The 20,230-nt window shown below is 42.5% G+C and overlaps 1 long non-coding RNA gene across 1 annotated transcript; it reads right to left on the bottom strand.

The window, feature by feature from the left end:
• Window positions 1-10,556: 10,556 nt before the first annotated feature.
• LOC132235499 (uncharacterized) lies at window positions 10,557-19,572 on the bottom strand. The gene is made up of 2 exons (XR_009453031.1): window positions 18,819-19,572; window positions 10,557-11,301 (listed from the first exon to the last, which is right to left on the bottom strand). It is a non-coding gene; the product is annotated as an uncharacterized LOC132235499 (long non-coding RNA).
• Window positions 19,573-20,230: the final 658 nt, after the last annotated feature.

Here is a 20,230-nt window from a genome sequence, read left to right as displayed (position 1 = left end):
CCCCTCCCTTCCACTCTCTCTAAAAATCAATGGGAAAAAGTTCTTGGGTGAGGATTAACAGTAACAACAACAAAAATATGTCCTTAGTGCAGTAGAGTAGGAGGAGTAAATGGAATGAAGAGTGATGGACAAGAGTAAAACAAATACTGTTGGAAATAGCCCACTTCAGTCTGTTCAAAGGGCATGAAGATCCATCCTCCCGGAATTCTCATTCTTGCTAGAATTTATTCACATGAAAGAAAGAAAAACAAGGCTATTGAGCACCCAAAAGGCAGGACAAGATGGCTGAGATGTCATCTCAAGCCCATGTCTTAGTAAACAAAAGAAGTAGATTTAGGTGAGGCTTCTACGTTAGAGATGATGTGGATTGAAGAAATGGTATCGAACTGGCATTTATTCTTTTTTTCTTACTTTTTTTTTCTCCTGAGGGCTGGAGCCCCAGGGGGGAGGCATTCTCTACAGCTTCTGCAGATGTGGGCTCTTTCTGCAATATGGGAAGGGCTGCCCTGCTTCAGCACTTTTATAACTGCATGGATGAAGTTCCTCTTCTCGGAGTGCATTAAACACGCCTTTTAGCTCTCACAGTAAGCCATGTACTCCAACTTAGTCTTTATTAATAATAAAGTTGAATTGAATCTCCCATCAACCTTACTCCTTGTCTTATTCCCCAGCTTATTCAGAAACTGGATGGCAAACAGGGGCTCTATTGATTGGGATTCCAATACCATCTACTTACAACTATTTGGTATTTTAGTTCAAAACAATATGCTTATATTTTTATTTTTTAGTGTGTCAGCTTTTGGAGTAATTTGTTGATATTCATAAGTAATATGGGTTCTAGCTCACTAGCTCCTTCCCTCCAAGAACTTAAAATGTGTTTTTTGTGTGTGTGTGTGTTTTTTTTAGCTCTACTACTATAATCTTTGTAACTTGAAAGAACTGTGTTTTCTATTTCTTAACCCATCTACTTTAGATAGTATTGCTCAACTCTCCAATTTACAAAATGAGTAATTAGTTTCCTACATCTTTTTTAAATCCTTACCCGAGAATATTTTTACTGATTGTTTTAGAGAGAGGGAGAGGAAGAGAGGGAGAGAGAAAAGCAAGAGAAAAACGTCAATCAACGACTATTTGTCATATTCACCTCAACCAGGGATAGAACCTGCAACTTAGGTATGTGCCATGACTGGGAATCAAACCCGAAACTTTTCTGTTTATGGGATCATGCTGAGCCAAACACCTGAGCCACCTAGCCAAGGCAGTTCCTCACATTTTGCTCCAACTCTCCTCCTACACCATCTTTCAGCTTATCATCTCTACCTTTTACTTTTACCTATTTAAATGTATACTAATTTTATTTCATGTAGATTTACATACATGCAATCCTATAATTAAGTGTTGTAAACTACTTAAGAGCTGAATTATGAAAACTGAAAAGCAATTATAAATATTTAAAATATGATTAAGGAAATGCTATTCTTAGCAGAACAAATGATGTGATTGGACCCACCAAGAATGCAACATAATCTTATATCAATAAACCTATGCTGCTTGAAGGAACCTTTTCCAATGTCAGGGTCAAATGGATATTCTTTCCTTACAGTCTATCAACCACTTAGTATCATGTCACATTTTATGTTTGCTTGGTATTTAGACAATGGATTTTATACAGGTTGTTTTCCCCTATTGTCTTAGTCTGCTCAGGCTTCCCATGACAAAATACCACAGACTAGGTGGTTTAACAGGCATTTATTTTTCTCACAGTCTAGAAGTCCAAGATCAAGGTGTCAGCAGAGTTGGTTTCTGGTTAGACCTCTCTTCCTAGACTGTAGATGCCCACTTTCCCACTGTGTCCTCACATGGCCTTTCTTCTATGCATGGTTAAAGAAAGGGAAATCTCACCAGTGATCTTCCTTATAAGGACACAAGTCCTCTGCAATTAGTGTCCCACTTTTATGATCTCATTTAACCTTAATTACCACCCTAAAGACCCCATTTCCAAGTGCAATCACATCGGAGGTTAGGGTTTAACATATGATTTTTGGAAGGATATGATACCCATGTTTGTTCAAAATCTACACATTTAGTAAATATCAGAATAGTTATTCTCCTATGTTCATAAATTTAAAAAGCATCATGTATCAAGTGTCTAAAAACTAACCTGAGGATGCCCCAGAACTAAACCATGAACTTTTCTGCTCTGCTAAATATGCAATAAATTGTAAAACTCCCAGGCCAATTAATCTTGTTTTCAGAGAAAAGTCAAATTTTATCTACTTTCTACAGCTCTCTATTAGATGATTGAGGACTGGGCAGTTGTTCCTAAAGGCATTGGAGACTATTCCCTGTGCCCTGCCCTCCTCTTTCCACCACGCCTATATCCTATTGAGTAATAGGTATTTTGACTTACATCCAGGAACAAGGAGGTGATGACTCAGATCTCTCTTCATAAGACCATAAAGTGAAAGGCATCTTAGATGATATCCACTTGTCCGAAGTTTCTCATTTTATACCTGAGAAAACTGAAAACTTAGACAATCTGGATGATGTTTTATGCCCAAACTACACAGCAGAGCATATTAGAACCTAAAACTTCTGACATTTTGTTCTGTGTCCTGTCCATGATACCATGATGCTTTTCAATTACTCTCAATGAGCAGAAAGACTCTGGAATTCAGGGAAGCTGCCTAATTGTTTTAACCCTAAGTAAGAACTCTAAATCGTGTCTATTCCAAAGTTTAATATCTAATTACTGTCAAGAGCTGAATTGGAAAAAGCTGAGTTGCCAGGTATTGAGGTGGTCAATTAAGATAACAAGTCAAACTGAAACTAAAAACTAAACCTTTATTCATTCACCAAGATAGTAGTATAATCAAGAGGCAGAACAGGAAAAAACACTGGCTCCCTTAGTGTACCATCCCCCCCCCCGTCCTCCCCCCGCCCCCCCCCTCACACACACACACACACACACACACACAACCAGCTTTTAGGCAAAGGTCAGATCTGTCAGTGCAGATGGGGGATTGTCTCACTGGTGAGGAAAACCTGGGATGGGGGGATGGAAATAAGGAGTGGAAAAGAACTGAACACTGGAGTGTAGAGTGTCTTGAAGGCCCTTTATAAGAAGGCCTCTGAATGGAGAAACTTGGCCTAGGAACGTAGATATGTGTAAAGGCATGGCCAGTCTGTGTGGGGCTAAGTCTTTGACTATAACTCCCTCCAGACTGTACTCCAAGTTCCCCAAGAGGCCGGCCAGATAAAGTGTAGTAATTGCCTATGGTCAGCCTTGAAAGATTGCACATAGGCTTTTTGCCTGGAGCCAGACTCCTCAATTACATACGTAACAGCACCTTTTCACGTCCCTAGACCTGTTTAAAAATAGTCTATAACTCCCTAGAGATGACTGCTGCTTAAGGTATATTTTGATTATCATATTTCACTACAGCCTGAATAAAGTTAATTAGCACCAAATACTGTCCAGTTAGAGCATCTTTGTTGTCTACACCAAAGATGCTAAAATTGGACATTATTATGCATTTATTATGAGTGTTCCTCTGTGTTCAGATATAGAGCTGGGCACTTTGCAAGACCTCACTCAATACAGGCTTATGTTTCTTTGGTTGGTTACTATAAAGTTCTGAACATAATTCATGGTCCATTACATTTTCTTTGCCTGCACTATATGGCTTTCAAATTTACTTCCTAATTTTGTTGCCCCATTCATTGTATATGGTTTTAATTATAATCTCAAATCTTTCTTGGTACAAGTAATCTTAGTCGAAATAAAGAAAATAAGATATTAAATATATGTCAACTGGCATATAAACAGTTGTGGTTGCTTCCTGAGGAATTTCATCCTAAGAAAAGATATATGAAACCCTCCTTCCCTATTCCTGCCTCCAGACCCCACCTCTTCCCTGGCCTCAACACATTTGCTAAACTTGAACAGAAAATATCTGGAGAAAAAGAGAGGAAATTCACAGCCTGAACCAAGCCAAAGCATGTTTCCACCCATGTGGCAGGACTTCTCAAAACTTGCTAAAGCATATTTTGGTCTATAAATGTGTATTTTAAAGGGTTGGATATTGAAAGTGGAAAGGAAATTGAACTGCAGAGAGGGATTGAAGTATGGTGTGAAATTTCAATAATTATGCCCATTAACTGAAAAAATATTTGCTTAGGATTTCTTTCCAGTACTGCCCTGGCTTAGCCAACAGAACAGGAATGTGCTGGCCAGGAGTGCCCTAATGACCTTTTACCTACCACATTTTCAAAGTTGAAGCATCTCAGCTATGCCTTCCTATGTTAGGTGTATTTACATACTTTCCTCTATTTAAATAAATAACACACAGAATGTGAATAGATGGATTAAAGTGGAAACATGTTATAAAAGAGAGAGCAAGCATGAAGCCTCATCTTTCTGCTTCTCCCCAGCTCTGCCTCAGGCTTTGTTTTAAAAACTTGTTTATCGTTATTATTCTTACTTGATATAACAGCAAAATTAATATTCCTATTGGTGTTCTGTCATATGACATTTATGTTTGAGGGTTTTTTTGAATACTTAAATAGGCTTGGATAGGAAAGATAAAATTAGCTCTTATGTCCTAATTTTTGTTGATTTAAAAATTTCATAGGTACAGTGGGGCCTTGACTTACGAGTGTCCCAACTAACCAGTTTTTTGAGATACCAGCTGTCTCTCTGCCGATTTTTTGCATTGAGTTGATAGAGTAATTTGAGTTAAAGAGCTCCTTAACGAGCTCGGTCTCAGAACGAATTAAACTCATAAGTCAAGGCCCCACTGTATTATTTAAAAGCAGGCCTCCACTATTTCTTTCCTTGTATTTTTTTTTTTATGACTGACTTAAAAGTCTTCCCCACTACCTTTCTCTTTTATTCTCTGCCCATTTCCTTTACAATTCTTTGATCATCTATCTAGCTAAGTCTGCTTCTATATTCAGGCAGCCAACAGAATACACCAGCCGTGGGCAAACTACGGCCCGCGGACCGGATCCGGCCCGTTTGAAATGAATAAAACTAAAAAAAAAAAGACCATACCCTTTTATGTAATGATGTTTACTTTGAATTTATATTAGTTCACACAAACACTCCATCCATGCTTTTGTTCCGGCCCTCCGGTCCAGTTTAAGAACCCATTGTGGCCCTCGAGTCAAAGAGTTTGCCCACCCCTGGTATACACACTGTAAATATATTTGGCCTGACTTTGTTTTCTACCTTCATGTTGGGGCATAGAGAGCAAGAATCTAGAAGTGTTACGTTTTCCATCTTCTAAAAAAAAACACAAAAAATCCATGTTGTACTAATTGGCTTAACTTTTTAAAATCCAAGTTCAGCTTGCCTATGTTATGACTTTAATCACAGGTTCCTTTGAACAAAGCCAAATCCCAGCTGTACACACGGCTTTCAGGCTGGAAACAGGCAGTGCTATTGCCTGGATGACATTGCTCTTCCTGCGGGATCAGCAGATCTAACCACACCCACCCCCTGCCTGCCCTTCTCAGCAGTGGTCAGAATGTCACCCCTTCCATGTGAGGCAGGAAGCAGAGCCTGAATAAGGAAATAACGGCAACGGCGCCTGAGACTCTTGATCAACTAGAACTGCTAAAGGTCCCTGGCTGCCTTCTGGCCACTCTCTGGAACCACAGGAATACAGTGACTTCTTCAGTCTCCTTTATTTGTGAATAGAAGTAAAATTACCCTAAATGACACTGGGTAAATTCTCCTCCCGCTATATTAAGTTTACTAAGAAGGACAAAAGATATACATGACATCAATACATTTCCGTCATTTACTCACAATTATATTACTTAATATTTCAGGATGATTATATGTTAGGATTAACTATAAGAGTTATCCATTTCAAAGGAAATCTACCAAACCTAGTCATAAGCAATGAGTCAATCTTATCCCAGAAATCACTCAGAGGGAGCATATAAGTGAAGATAATGAGGACTTGTTCATGAAAATAGGACAAAAACAGTACATAGAATTTGAAACAACACCAAACTATTTTATGTCTAAATATAAACAATAGTAGCAATGTTGTAAACCAGAGGGAAGAAAGACCTTGAATGAGAGTGCTACTAAATGTTATCCATCCCAGTAGAATAGAAACTTCCCAAGGTTTGGGGAGTTCTAACCTCTCCTGTTACTAATCAAGTGCAGGAGTTCAGATTTTCACACAGAACTTTTATTCGTATATGTAAGTGACATCAAGCAACAAGAAACACAGAGGGTGGCATTCTTACGATAAGGTCCCCAAGAAGATGGGGTTCACAGACAGGGCCTTGGACTCTGTGCTTCTTCCTAATATAGAGAATCCGTTTTCCATGTTGATCTGGAATCAGGACACATTATTCCAACAGGAACAATTGCCTTAGTCACAGTGAGGCACTTAGCACAGAGGAACAAAGGAAAGAGCATCCAGTCTCAGGATTCAGATAAAATCAAAGCAGTGAGATGAATAGGGCACAGATTTCTGCCTGTTTTATTCTCCTGAGGTGTCCCAATTACTTATAACGATTCCTAACACATAGTAGGTGATCCTTAAATATTTATTGAGTATATGCACAAATGAATAAGCAATGATTCCACATTAGTCACACTGAAATGAAGCATAAATTGGTATAATAAGCATCAGAAAATTTTTTTTAAAAGTTTTGGAAGTGTAGTAGCCTGGTTTGTTTGATATTCAGCTAACAAATATTATATTTGAAATGATTTTAAAGCAAGGACATAAGATTGTTCATTTTTTTAAAACTCAATAAATTTCATGGGCATGCTGTGTGCAATACATTTAATATATAAGAGTAAGAGCTCTTGACTTTTTGCTTCTTTCTCCTCATGGTCATTTGACCTCTTTGTTCTGTTAACAGACTGAGGCTTCAGCGCTCAAAGTCCGCTTAGGACAGGGCATCAGGCATAGTGCCCCTGCTGTGCCGTGGTGTGTCTGAGGCTTGATGAGCTGCAACAGGCGGGATTGAGGCCTCTGTGTCTGTGAGACTTCGTTTTGCTTACAGAGTTCAACTCAGCCTCACCCATTTACCCTGCAGCCTCAGGTGTGGTCGCCTGTCCACTCCTGCAGCCCAGATTGCAGAGTCCAGAACAGATATGATCTTTGAGGACTTGGCCATTGCCTTCTCGCAGGAGGAGTGGGGGCTCCTTGATGAGGATCAGAGACTTCTGTACTGTGATGTGATGCTGGGAGTTTTTGCACTTCTATCATCTCCAGGTTGTTGGCATAAAAGGGATGAGAAGGAGGTGCCTCCTGAGCAGAGTGTGTCTGTAGGAGAGTCACAGGTCAGGCTTCTAAGACAGCTCCGGCAACCCAGAAGACCTGCCTGTGTAAGTGTAAGGGGTGTCTCTCAGTTTTAAAACCTATTTTGCACCTGACTGAGTCACAAGCAGCAGACTTTGAGCAAAAAGCATTCTTCAGTGATGCGTCTGTGAAAGACTCTGTGAACGTAAAAACCACTGAAACCTGTAAAGAATTTTTGTGAGTTTATTTGAGCCAAACTGTCGACATATGCCGGGAAGCAGAACCTCAATGAATTGAGATAATGCTCCGCAGAATGGCGGGGTTACATTTGTATTTATACACTAGGGGCCCGGTGCACGAAATTCGTGCACTGGGTGTGTGTGTGGGGGGAGTGTCCCTCAGCCCAGCCTGCCCCCTCTCACATACTGGGAGCCCTCAGGCGTTGACCCCCATCACCCTCCAATCGCAGGATCAGCCCCTTGCCTAGGCCTGACACCTCTGGCCTAGGCGTCCAGCCCAGGCAGCTGGGACCCGCAGCTGCAGTGGCCCCACGATCGTGGGCTTTGCTTTACGCCCAGGCAAGGGACCCCTAGCTCCTGGGACTGCCAGGTTCGACCGTGCCCAGCTCCCATCGCTGGCTCCACCCCTACTTCCTGCTATCACTGGCCAGGGCGGCAAAGGCGCCTGATTCTCCGATCATGGCTGGGGGGCAGGGTAAAGGCGGCCCCAGGGCCGCCTTTGCCCTGCCCCCCAGCTCTTAGCTACCCCCTGGGTTTCCGATCACTGTCAGTGGCAGGGGGCTTCTTCCTGCTTTCCCTTTCGCCTCCCTGCATTGTGCCTACATATGCAAATTAACCGCCATCTTGTTGGCAGTTAACTGCCAATCTTAGTTGGCAGTTAACTGCCAATCTTAGTTGGCAGTTAATTTGCATATAGCCCTGATTAGCCAATGAAAAGCGTAGCTCGTACACCAATTACCATTTTTCTCTTTTATTAGTGTAGATTTCAGTCAAAGGAGGAACATAGGTGGGTTACATGAAATTCATTGGCGATAGGTTAAGGAGGAGGGATAAGCAAAGCAGGGAAACCCCTGAGATTGGATAAAAAGTAAAATGATGGACACATACTTAGGTGAGTGCAGGAACAATTAACATGATGATGAAGGAGTTTGTGGTATCTGTCCTGCCCAGCACATTTGGTTGTGCCCCAGGGGCTCCAGATAAAGGGAAGTCACAAGTTACCCAGACATTTCAAGGGTATGTTATCATAGATGCAAAAAGACAGATAGGCTCAGTTAAGGTAAAGGTTGACTTTGTCAGTGAAGATACTGGCCCAGGACGTAACTGCCCACCATAACTGCTTTTAGTTAAAGTTTAATTTCAGACCATCCTTTGTGGTTACTTTAGGTCTCCGAGTTTGCAAGACTGCCATGCAGGCCTCCCCTGAGCCTGTCAGGTCAGCATGTGGCCCCTTTCATCCACACATCCCCCTTTTGGTCATAAATCAATCCAAAGGATGCATTGATGACCAACCTTTTGGTTGGATAATGGAGTCCCACGTTGCTAGGAAGGCTCATTCCTAGGATATCTCAGTGTCAGCGTGTCTTGCTGAACAGGTGGACCACTGGGGATGGGGCAAGACCATAACCTTAGATGGCATTGAAGGTCGAATTATTATTATTTAAAAAAGGGCAGGTAAATGGAAGGCAGTCAGGTCCTATATGTCCTTGTTAAAAAGTATTCTGGATCATTTCTAATTTTTGAGCCATCATGATCCGAGTCTTTTTGTTGTTTGTCAAGTTTTGTTTTTCTGCATCTAGTATAACATTTACATATCAGGAACAAAAGTAACAATACTGAACCAGCATTGATTAGGAACAGAAAATGTCTAATACTAGATGAGGAAAAGTCTGAGGGTAACAAGCATCCCAGCCAACCGAAAAACCCTTTACATGTATCATCATAAATTTGTATTAAGCTAATTATATGTTTTCCTCCTTCATCCACTGTCACTTGTACCTTATGATACATTTGGCTAGATGAATTAAGACTCTACTATTTCATAATCTAGAAACTCTAATTTCTTTTGGCTAGTTAGTTTCCATAGAAATGACTTCATGGGGAGGATTAAGTTCAATTTCCCAATACATTGGCTTTTCAGTATCAATGTTATCATAGGTTTTATGAACCTCAGGCAAAGTTATTCTGCCTATAATTTCAGTATTTATACCACATTCCAGTATTATTTAATGTAAACTTGGTGATATTACAGTAAAAATCACTTCCCTTTCCCATATACCAGATATTGTTATTTGTTGGGGTAGATACAATAGGCCAGGACTGGGTGAATTCAGTATTCCATGTGGATTGGGGGCATAACCATTCACCTTTCTGATTTTCACAATCAGACAGTGAAATAGATGGGTTCCCACTGTTTATTATTTTTAAATATGGCCCATCTACTTCCCATTGGAGGTATTCTAGTATTATTGAGGATGGTCCCTATGCCGGCCAGTTGAACTACTGGGAATTTAAGCTTAGGATCTAATCGAGGCACCTGGGCTTTTAAGATACAACGTCTTAGATTGCATTTCCCATCTAAAATTTTCCAAATTTCTGGGGAATCATATGAGTCCCATAAGTGTCTGGTCTGGGCTTAGGGTACAGGCATGTTCCCATTGTTGGGTTTGTGCATGAGTTTTCACAATCTGTCGTGTCTGTTCTCCATGCTGCTTCCCACCCTTTACAACTAGACACACAACATAGGGGAATTTTCTGGGAGCTAGGTCTGCCTCAGGCGGCTCTGGCCAATAGCGGCTGGGTGGTTTGGATGGCCTTGCCAGCTTCTTCTGGCCTGCTCCTGCCCTGCCCTGCCTGCCTCTTCACTCCTGCTACTAAACCTTACTCTGTCCCTTCTTACACATGCAGAACCGGGCCCAAGGCAGCGAGGTTTAAGCAATTTTAAAATTCCTTAACATACATTTTATTACGCATGTTGAAGGGAGGGACCGGGTTGCCTCCTCCAAAAAAAAATACCTGAATAAAAGAACTAATCAAAATAAGGCTTATTTTCTAACTTCATTTGTCCCTGGGTGTGGACAACAAATGACACTAATCAGTTTATTGACATAAACTATTTATAACCTTTGTTTAGGGAGGCAGATACAAATCATTTACTCCCAAGTGTCCTTGGTTTAGGGAAGATGGGATTTCTGCTCAGTTTCCCTATTTTACCTGTCCCAGCTTACTGGCCCATCATCCATTCAACTTTCTTTCAACATTTCTTTTCCTTCTCATCACATACACAACCTTCACAAATTTTACACTTTCAAATTAGCCTTCAAACCTTCTTCCTATGTCCTTCAAAAATGCATAACCATGCCTCAGACCTTCCATTAAGTATTTCTCTTTATCTTCCTCCCATCACACCAAAGCCATACTTCCAGTTAGTTAGAACTCTCAGCCTTAATTTTTTTAGGTGACATGTAAATAATTAACATTCCTCAGATTAGCAATACATTCATATTTTTTAAGAGACACAAACAGAAATTTCACTAGCTAAACAATTTTAGACAACAAAGACACATATTTAAACAATAAAGACAGATAACATTCCCCATTAAAAACTTTGAATCACCACGGCTAACAATATCAGTTTGTGAGCATACAGGCCTTGTTGAAATCATCTTGGGATAGCTGTCTGCCTCCGTGGTCAGCGACTTCTCATCCTGGAAAGGCCTCAGCTGTTTCTTGTCCTTGAAAAGTCTTTGATATCCGCTGCAGACGGAGATGGGTGTCAGAGATGGGAGTAGATGTCCATTCACAGTCAGGTGCCCTTTTAAATGAGAAATGTGAATCCAGAGCTAACTCCTTTAAGTTTAGCTGCACATGGGTTAGTTAGTAATACCTGGTAAGGTCCTCTCCAACGAGGTTGGAGAGAGTCTTTTATTTGGTGTCTTTTCCAATACACCAAATCTCCTGGTTATAAGCCATGATCTTTGAAATCTTCATCGCCCGGGAGTGCACTGTGAAATGAATCTGTTACCAATTTGTTAGTTCCTACAATGCAGAATGTCTGCTCTTTATTTTTCCTTATAATTGGGAAACAAAAGATTTAAAAGTCAACAATATTCTAAACAGTCATAAGAATAATTATCCTCAATTCATTTAGTCCCATAGTTATTTTTGTTTATCCTGATTATTTGCCAGTAGTTTTTGAATTCAGTTATTCCTTGAAGTTTTATAAATCTTCATCCAGTTCAAAAATATGACATGCTTACAAGCCTGCAATTTAGATTAAGTCAGAGTCCTTTTCATGGATTTTTTCTAAACATATAATATACCTACAAATGCATCAGAATAAAGCTGTCCACAAATGACAAAATTTAAAAGTGGCATGGTTATAGATTTGATAAAGAACTTTGCTTTTCTATAAAATATAAATATGTAAGATTTTAAAATGAGGCACATGGCTTATTGCAAGCAGTGTATTCAGCATTGAAAATAATTCATAAACTCCCAATCTGTGAAAAGCAAATACTAGAGCATCACTGGCAGACGCCCCCACAGGGATCCTGACTCTTGGCTGCCCAGTCCCTGATGGGACACAGGCTACCCTACCTGAGAGTTTTCTGTTTGAACTTGGCTCTGAATCTCTGCAAGTTCCTTTCTGATGCAGATGCCTTAACAACCCAGTGACCCGTCCCTTGCTCCTGACTGGAGCTCAGGTACATGGTCTTTCCTGATTGGCTAATTCAAAGGGAGGGGTTGGCCTTTGCTGTTTCACAATGGTGACCCCCAGGGGAGCGGAAAGCCATGTGGCCATCATGGCGGCTGTCAAGTCATGCAGCCCAAAATGGTGGCTGTCTACACTGTTCTTTGCAATTAAATTTAAACTGTTTTTTGTATTAAAAATTTCAGGTGAGATCACAGAGTTTATCCTCTTTTTTAATCAGACCAATAAGCAACATATTTTGAATTCCTAATTATTTCAGAGAAAGCAAAAATTATTTTGTCAAAAAATAAATTTCTACACTTTAGGCATCTAGCTACCACAACTACACAATTTCTCCCAATTCAATCCGAACCTTAAACTTTTAGCTGGCAAGTCAAATATTTAGCATTTCTCAATCAGTAACATTTTTAAGAATAAACTTCAAAAATACAAGACATAATCAACCAACAGATTCAATTCTATCCTCTAGGTTTCGTATGAGGCACACTCAGATCAATATTTCAGTATTATGTTACTTCAAAATACCTAGACATAAGTTTTTATCATTTGATTCAGTAAACTCCAAGGTCCCAAGTTCCCAGCGGCCCTGGAAAACCACGTTTGAGGCTGGCAAACAGGCCTGGCTCAGCCCTTGACTTTAAAAGGGCCTTTTTTTTTTTTTCTGGGGAAAGTCAAGAAGCAAACTTGTAGCTACATAATTTCTTGCCAGTTGCTTGCCTGTGGGGGAAATTTCAAAATTGGCCACGAGATTGTAGCTGCGGGGGGGGGGGGGGGGGGGGCGGGGGGGAGTCGGGGGGGACTGGTTTCAGCAAGTTTGGTCTAACCTGGTCCATTCAGATGTAAATTGACCACATTCTTTCTTTAAGAATTTGCTATAGAAATTCTTTGCTTAGAAAGCAACTAGCCCCTATCTCCATTAGAAAGGCGTGGCTAGCCTTTTTTATTAACAAAGGGCCAGTTTTTACCGGGCTACTTAGATTTTATAATTAATATATTTCAATAATTCTTGAGATTAAAATCCAATTATTATTTTAAGGCATTTACTTTGGCAAATTTTTGTAACAGAGACAATTTTACCAAATTTTCTTTTGGAGGTCTTAAAGTTAACTTTGGAACAGATTTCATTAACATTTCAAAAATCACTTTATTATGGAAAAATACCAATCTTGTTGCTAGAACCAGTCTGCATTTCTCCCCTGGGTCAAATTCACCATTTTTCTTAGGAAATAATCAGTCTTGGGGTTTTTCGTTTGTTTGTTTTTTAAATATATTTTATTGATTTTTTACAGAGAGGAAGGGAGAAGGATAGAGAGTTAGAAACATCGATCAGCTGCCTCCTGCACACCCCCTACTGGGGATGTGCCCACAACCAAGGTACATGCCCTTGACCGGAATCGAACCTGGGACCTTTCAGTCTGCAGGCCGACGCTCTATCCACTGAGCCAAACCGGTCAGGGCAAGTCTTGGGTTTTATTCTGTACATTTGTAAAGAGACTCCAGCTCAAAACTCTATCTAAAGATCAGAAAATCTATCGGAAAACCAAGATGGTGGCATATGTAAACACCGGAGATTGCTGCCTTGCACAACCACTTCAAAAATACAACTAAAAGACGTAATGGACATCATCCAGAACCACAGGAAGGCTGGCTGAGTGGAAATTCTACAACTAGAAGGAAAGGGAAAAGCATACCGAGACTCAGAGGAGGTGCAGTGCAAAAGTAAAATACAAAGGTGCGGAGGTGCATGCGGAGAGGGCTGGCGGCTGAGGACACGATTGTCTTTTTCAATCGGGAGGGTGTCTCAAGCTCTGAGCTCCAGTTCTGGGCGAGTCTCTGGGGACCCAGACTCATACGGGAGAAATGGGACTGTCTGGCATCGGTTGGAACGAGGGCAGCTTTCTCTCGGAGGCACTCGCAGCGATTGCTGGGGCCTCTGAGGGCAGGACTGAGAGCAGCCATACTGCTCACTCCGCCCGCCCTGTTGATCCCCTGGGACCCCACCCCACCCAAGCCAAACATATGCAGAGGCTTTTGCATATGAAAGGCCCAGCCCTTTGTAATCTGAAAATTACTTAACAAACTGCAGCTGCCCCAAGGCCCCAGGGGAACTTGCATTGCTTTACAGTTGGCTTCTGCTGGGTAGCCTCAGGCAGATGCTAGATTAGCACCTCCTTAGATCCAAGAGCCAGTGTACCCAGTGGTCAGAGTGGGACCATCCATAAGGGACACACTCAGGGGGCAGACTCAGTGAGCACCAAAGCCCCACTGAAGCAAGTCTTGCCCCATAAGGTTGTCTTCAGCACAGAAGTTCTCCCACCGTAGACACAGCTGATTCTCACAGCCAATTGGCCTGGAGGTCAAATCCTCCCAGTGTTACCTACAACAATCAAGGCTTAACTACAACAAGACTGTGCACAAAGCCCACAAGGGGGTGCACCAAGAGTGTCTACCTCAGGTAATTGGGGAGGCTGAGCCACTGGGCCCTATAGGACACTTAGCACAGAAAGCCACTCTATTGACACAGCGAAGCATAAAAAATGCCAAGACAAAGAAACAAGACACAAATGACAGAAATGGAGGAAAACAAACTACTGGATATAGAGTTCAAAACCACACTTTTAAGGTTTTTCAAGAACTTTCTAGAAACCGCCAATAAACTAAATGAGACCTACAAGAAATCTAGTGAGACCCTCAAGGTTGTGATAAAGGACCAACTAGAAATTAAGCATACACTGACTGAAATAAAGATTATACAGACTCTCAACAGCAGACCAGAGGATCGCAAGAATCAAGTCAAAGATTTGAAATACGAAGAAGCAAAAAACACCCAACCAGAAAAGCAAAATGAAAAAAGAATCCAAAAATACAAAGATAGTGTAAGGAGCCTCTGGGACAGCTTCAAGCATACCAACATCTGAATTATAGGGGTGCCAGAAGAAGAGAGAGAGCAAGATATTGAAAACCTATTTGAAGAAATAATGACAGAAAACTTTCCCTACCTGGTGAAAGAAATAGACTTACAAGTCCAGGAAGTGCAGAGAACCCCAAACAAAAGGAATCCAAAGAGGACCACACCAAGATACATCATAATTAAAATGCCAAGAGCAAAAGACAAAGAGAGAATCCTAAAAGCAGCAATTGAAAGACAGTCAGTTACCTACAAGGGAGTACCCATACGATTGTCAGCTGATTTCTCAACAGAAACTTTGTAGGCCAGAAGGGAGTGGCAAGAAATATTCAAAGTGATGAATGTCAAGAACCTACAACCAAGATTACTTTATCCAGCAAAGCTATCATTCAGAATTGAAGGTCAGATAAAGAGCTTCACAGATAAGGAATAGCTAAAGGAGTTCATCCTCACTAAACCAGTATTATATGAAATGCTGAAAGGTATCTTTTAAGAAGAGGAAGAAATAGAAAAAGGTAAAGATACAAATTATGAACAACAAATACACATCCATCAACAAGTGAATCTAAAAATCAAGTGAATAAATAATCTGATGATCAGAATAAACTGGTGATTATAATAGAATCAGGGGCATAGAAAGGGAGTGGACTGACTATTCTTGGGGGGGAAAGGGGTGTGGGGGATGCGGGAAGAGACTGGACAAAAATTGTGCACCTATGGATGAGGACAGTGGGGGGGGTTGGTGAGGGCGGAGGGTGGGAGGGGAACTGGGTGGAGGGGAGTTATGGGGGGAAAAAAGAGGAACAACTGTAATAATCCGAATAAAGATTTAATTTAAAAAAAACCAACTCTATCTAAATGTTCAAAAACAGGACAGTTGTGCGCATTAGTTTTAAGCCAGCTTTTCTCTTTACACGTGCACAGAAATCCCACATGCATTTTTAAATTTGGAAAACTTTTCAATTACGAGAAGGAGACTTTAAATTAGAATACTTGGGGAGAGGGCATCCATATTGGATCACCATGTGCTCCCTTCTTCCCTTCCTCACATCCTGCTTTAGGGGAAGTTTCAGCAAATGACTCAAATGGCTCATTTTTCCCAAAGTCATGCTTAATAGAAAGACATTTTAAATTTTTTTCCTATTTCACTTTCCAAAGTTATAGCTAGCACCCAAGGGTAGCTTAGAGCCAAAATTTGGTTATCATAAGATGTTCTCTGGTAAGTTTTAAATAAAGTTAGTCTTTTTGCAGGCGAGCCGATAGCTCTGCCCTCTCCTGCCACTTTTGAATCTCTCTGCACCAGAGGCGGATTCAGCAGCAGGGTTTCATTTCTTATTAAAGACTAGGGGCCCGGTGCATGAAATTCGTGCACTGGGTGTGTGTGGGGGGGGAGTGTCCCTCAGCCCAGTCTGCCCCCTCTCACATACTGGGAGCCCTCAGGCGTTGACCCCCATTACCCTCCAATCGCAGGATCGGCCCCTTGCCCAGGCCTGACGTCTCAGACAGAGGCATCAGGCCTGGGCAGGGGACCCTCATTTCCCCCCATCACTGGTTCTGCCCCCAGCCCAGGCCTGATGCCTCTGGCCCAGGCGTCAGGCCTGGGCAGGGGACCCCCAGACCCCTCCGATTGCTGGCTCTGCCCCTTGCCCAGGCCTGATGCCTTGGCCAGAGGCATAGACCCCCATCACCCTCCGATCGCCTGATCGGCCCCTTGCCCAGGCCTGATGCCTCTGCCAGAGGTGTCAGGCTTGGACAGGGGACCCCCATCTCCCCCCGATCACTGGCTCTGGCCCCTGCCCAGGCCTGAGGCCTCTGGCCCAGGAATCATGCCTGGGCAGGGGACCCCCATCTCCCTCTGATCACTTGCTCCACCCCCCACCCAAGCCTGACGCCTCTGACCCAGGCTTCAGGCCTGGGCAAGGGGACCATCATATCCCCCCAATCCCCGGCTCAGCCCCCCGCCCAGGCCTGATGCCTCGGCCAGAGGAGTTGACCCTCATCACCCTCTGATCACCAATCACCGGATCGGCCCCTTGACCAGGCCTGAGGCCTCCGGCAGAGGTGTCAGGCCTGGGCAGGGGACCCCCAGCTCCCCGCGGTTGCAGGCTCCGCCCCTGCCCAGGCCTAATGCCTCTGGCCTAGGCGTCCGGCCTGGGCAGCGGGGACCCGCAGCTGCAGCGGCCCCGCGATCGTGGGCTTCGCTTTAGGCCCAGGCAAGGGACCCCTAGCTCCTGGGACTGCCAGCTTTGACCGTGCCCAGCTCCCATCGCTGGCTCCACCCCTACTTCCTGCTATCACTGGCCAGGGCGGAAAAGGCGCCTGTTCTCTGATCATGGCTGGGGGACAGGGCAAAGGTGGCCCCAGGGCCGCCTTTGCCCTGCCCCCCAGCTCTTAGCTCCCCCCTGGGTTTCCGATCACTGTCAGTGGCAGGGGGCTTCTTCCTGCTTTCCCTTTCACCTCCCTGCATTGTGCCTACATATGCAAATTAGCCGCCATCTTGTTGGCAGTTAACTGCCAATCTTAGTTGGCAGTTAATTTGCATATAGCCTTGATTAGCCAATGAAAAGGGTATCGTCGTACGCCAATTACCATTTTTCTCTTTTATTAGATAGGATTTCAGATTCCAAATACAAATTAAGATTTTAATTTGGACAAGAAACCACATTGAGGTGACCATGGCACTCTTTTTTTCAGCCTGATTTATAAGACAACTAGGCTTCCCCAAAGCGCAACTCTCCTCCTCTTTAAAGAAATTAAACAATAACAAAGAGACACAAAAACATCAACACTTTTATACAGGCGCACAGAACACACTAAAAGTTTACACCAGAGAATGTCCAGCATTAAAAACTACCAAAGCAGTGTCTTTTGTCCCTGGTTAGGGAACTTCCCCTCTCTAGAATTTCAGTATATTCCCAATGGACTATTCAAAAAAACAAACAAACAAACAATGGACTAATGGAAAAACAGGGTGTAGACATTAATTAACTTCAGAATAGTTCTGAGACAGTCTCTAAAATTTTATTAATTTCCATCTTATTAGAAGAAATTTTTCTATGCTTTTCTCTAGAAGCTTCTAATTTCCAAATTAAGATATGCTTCTCATGTGCTCGTTCAGTTTAATTTCAGACCTGGCATTTTCTAATTTCTGCATGCAAAATATTAACATAGGTACCCCAAACAAACTGCATTTTAGCCATTTCTCAGTTAATATTTTCTAGTTAAATCTTCCCATTTCTGTAAAGTACTTGCAAGTAAAGGCTTCCTATCAGGAGTATTAAATGAGGGCTGGGGTCTCGGGAGCTTTTGGCCTTAGAGGCACAATTTCCCATGTTAATTTTAATTTTTTATTTTGGATATCTGTAGTCTGAGCAAACTTTCTAGACATGTTATGCAGTGGGTCAAATGTGGCCTCAGTTTCTCTCCCGGCTGTCTAAAACCACAGAAAAGGTTTAGGGCCCAGGCAGACCAAGCCTTAAGGTGGCCCCCTAGATAAGCCATTTAGTAATTACAGTTGCTTCGGGACTTCCCTATGGGGCTCCAGCATTTCTGAAAGCTCCACAAAAATTCTTAATCACCTAAGAACACCCAAGAATCCAACTATTCTAAAAATAAATGTTGCCCCTTTATCTTTGGAGCTGAATGAGTTCAGTTCATTTATACAGCGAAGGTTTTCTTTTTTGCTCAGACTCTCAGAAAGCAATTATAATTGAAGAGCCAAAATCAAATCCAGCCACCCATTTTTTCCTCCAGTCCTGCCTTAACCTGGGTTTTGCTGTGAGCCCTTAAGCTGGGGTCTTATCAACCCTGGTTCCACCTCGAGGATTTTAAAACAGCTCAAATAAAGTCCGACCTTCGACCAAAGGAAGGGAAGGTTCTGGATCCAAGAGACAACTCACCCACGTTCACCCAATGGGCAGAGAACCGGCGGGCTCAATGGGCCCTTTGCTGGATCCTAGCACCGAGTCAAAGTCCAAGGGATGGTCCTGGGTGAGCTTCTTTGGAATCCTGCCGACTACGCCAATTAATGTTAACATGAAAAAACCATTGAAACCTGTAAAGAATTTTTGTGAGTTTATTTGAGCCAAACTGTCGACATATGCCGGGAAGCAGAACCTCAATGAATTGAGATAGTGCTCCGCAGAATGGCGGGGTTACATTTGTATTTATACATTTCAGTCAAAGGAGGAACATAGGTGGGTTACATGAAATTCATTGGCGATAGGTTAAGGAGGAGGGATAAGCAAAGCAGGGAAACCCCTGGGATTGGATAAAAAGTAAAATGATGGACACATACTTAGGTGGGTGCAGGAACAATTAACATGATGATGAAGGAATTTGTGGTATCTGTCCTTGGTGCCCAGCACATTTGGTTGTGCCCCAGGGGCTCCAGATAAAGGGAAGTCACAAGTTACCCAGATATTTCAAGGGTATGTTATCATAGATGCAAAAAGACAGATAGGCTCAGTTAAGGTAAAGGTTGACCTTGTCAGTGAAGATACTGGCCCAGGATGTAACTGCCCACCATAACTGCTCTTAGTTAAAGTTTAATTTCAGACCATCCTTTGTGGTTACTTTAGGTCTCCGAGTTTGCAAGACTGCCATGCAGGCCTCCCCTGAGCCTGTCAGGTCAGCATGTGGCCCCTTTCGTCCACACTTCTTTTTCAGTGCAAACTGTCACCAGCAGCAAAGAGATGCCAGTGGAGATAAGCCCTGGAAAGAAGATATGGACAGGGCCTTGTTTGTAACCAGGTGCAGCTTCTATTTAACATGGATGCCTTCAACCAGTAGGGAAGTTGGCAAAGAATTGCCAGCCATCTCAGATATTCTCCAACACCAGGCCACTGTTAGCACTGAGGAACCACATAGTCGCAGTGAGATTTCCCATGAATATCCCGATGGAAAAAGTCATTGCCGATGTGTTGAATGTGAAAAACCTGCCAACAGCAACCAGAAAGTTTTTCATTATCTGGATGTCTCCTCTGGAGAAGTAAATAATGAGTGTAACAAATGTGGGAAATGTTTCACACGAAAGTTTAACTTCCTTCAGCGCCAGAGTTCACATTGGAGAAAAGCCCTTTGAGTGTAGTAATTGTGGGAAGTCCTTTAGGCAGTGGTCTACATTCAATCAACATCGGAGAGATCATACTGGAGAAAATCCCTAGGAGAGTAGTGATTGCCAGAAGTCATTCAGCGAAAACTCTACTCTCATTGAACTTCAGAGGGTTCACACTGGAGAAAAACCTTACCAGTGTAGTGAAATCGGGAAATCTTTTAGCCAGACACCTGAGACTTCACTCTGGAGAAGAGC

Source organism: Myotis daubentonii, chromosome 5 (genome assembly GCF_963259705.1).
Source record: "Myotis daubentonii chromosome 5, mMyoDau2.1, whole genome shotgun sequence".
NCBI lineage: Eukaryota > Metazoa > Chordata > Mammalia > Chiroptera > Vespertilionidae > Myotis > Myotis daubentonii.
Note: the sequence above shows the minus strand (reverse complement) of the source record. Positions and strands in the feature narration are given on the sequence as shown.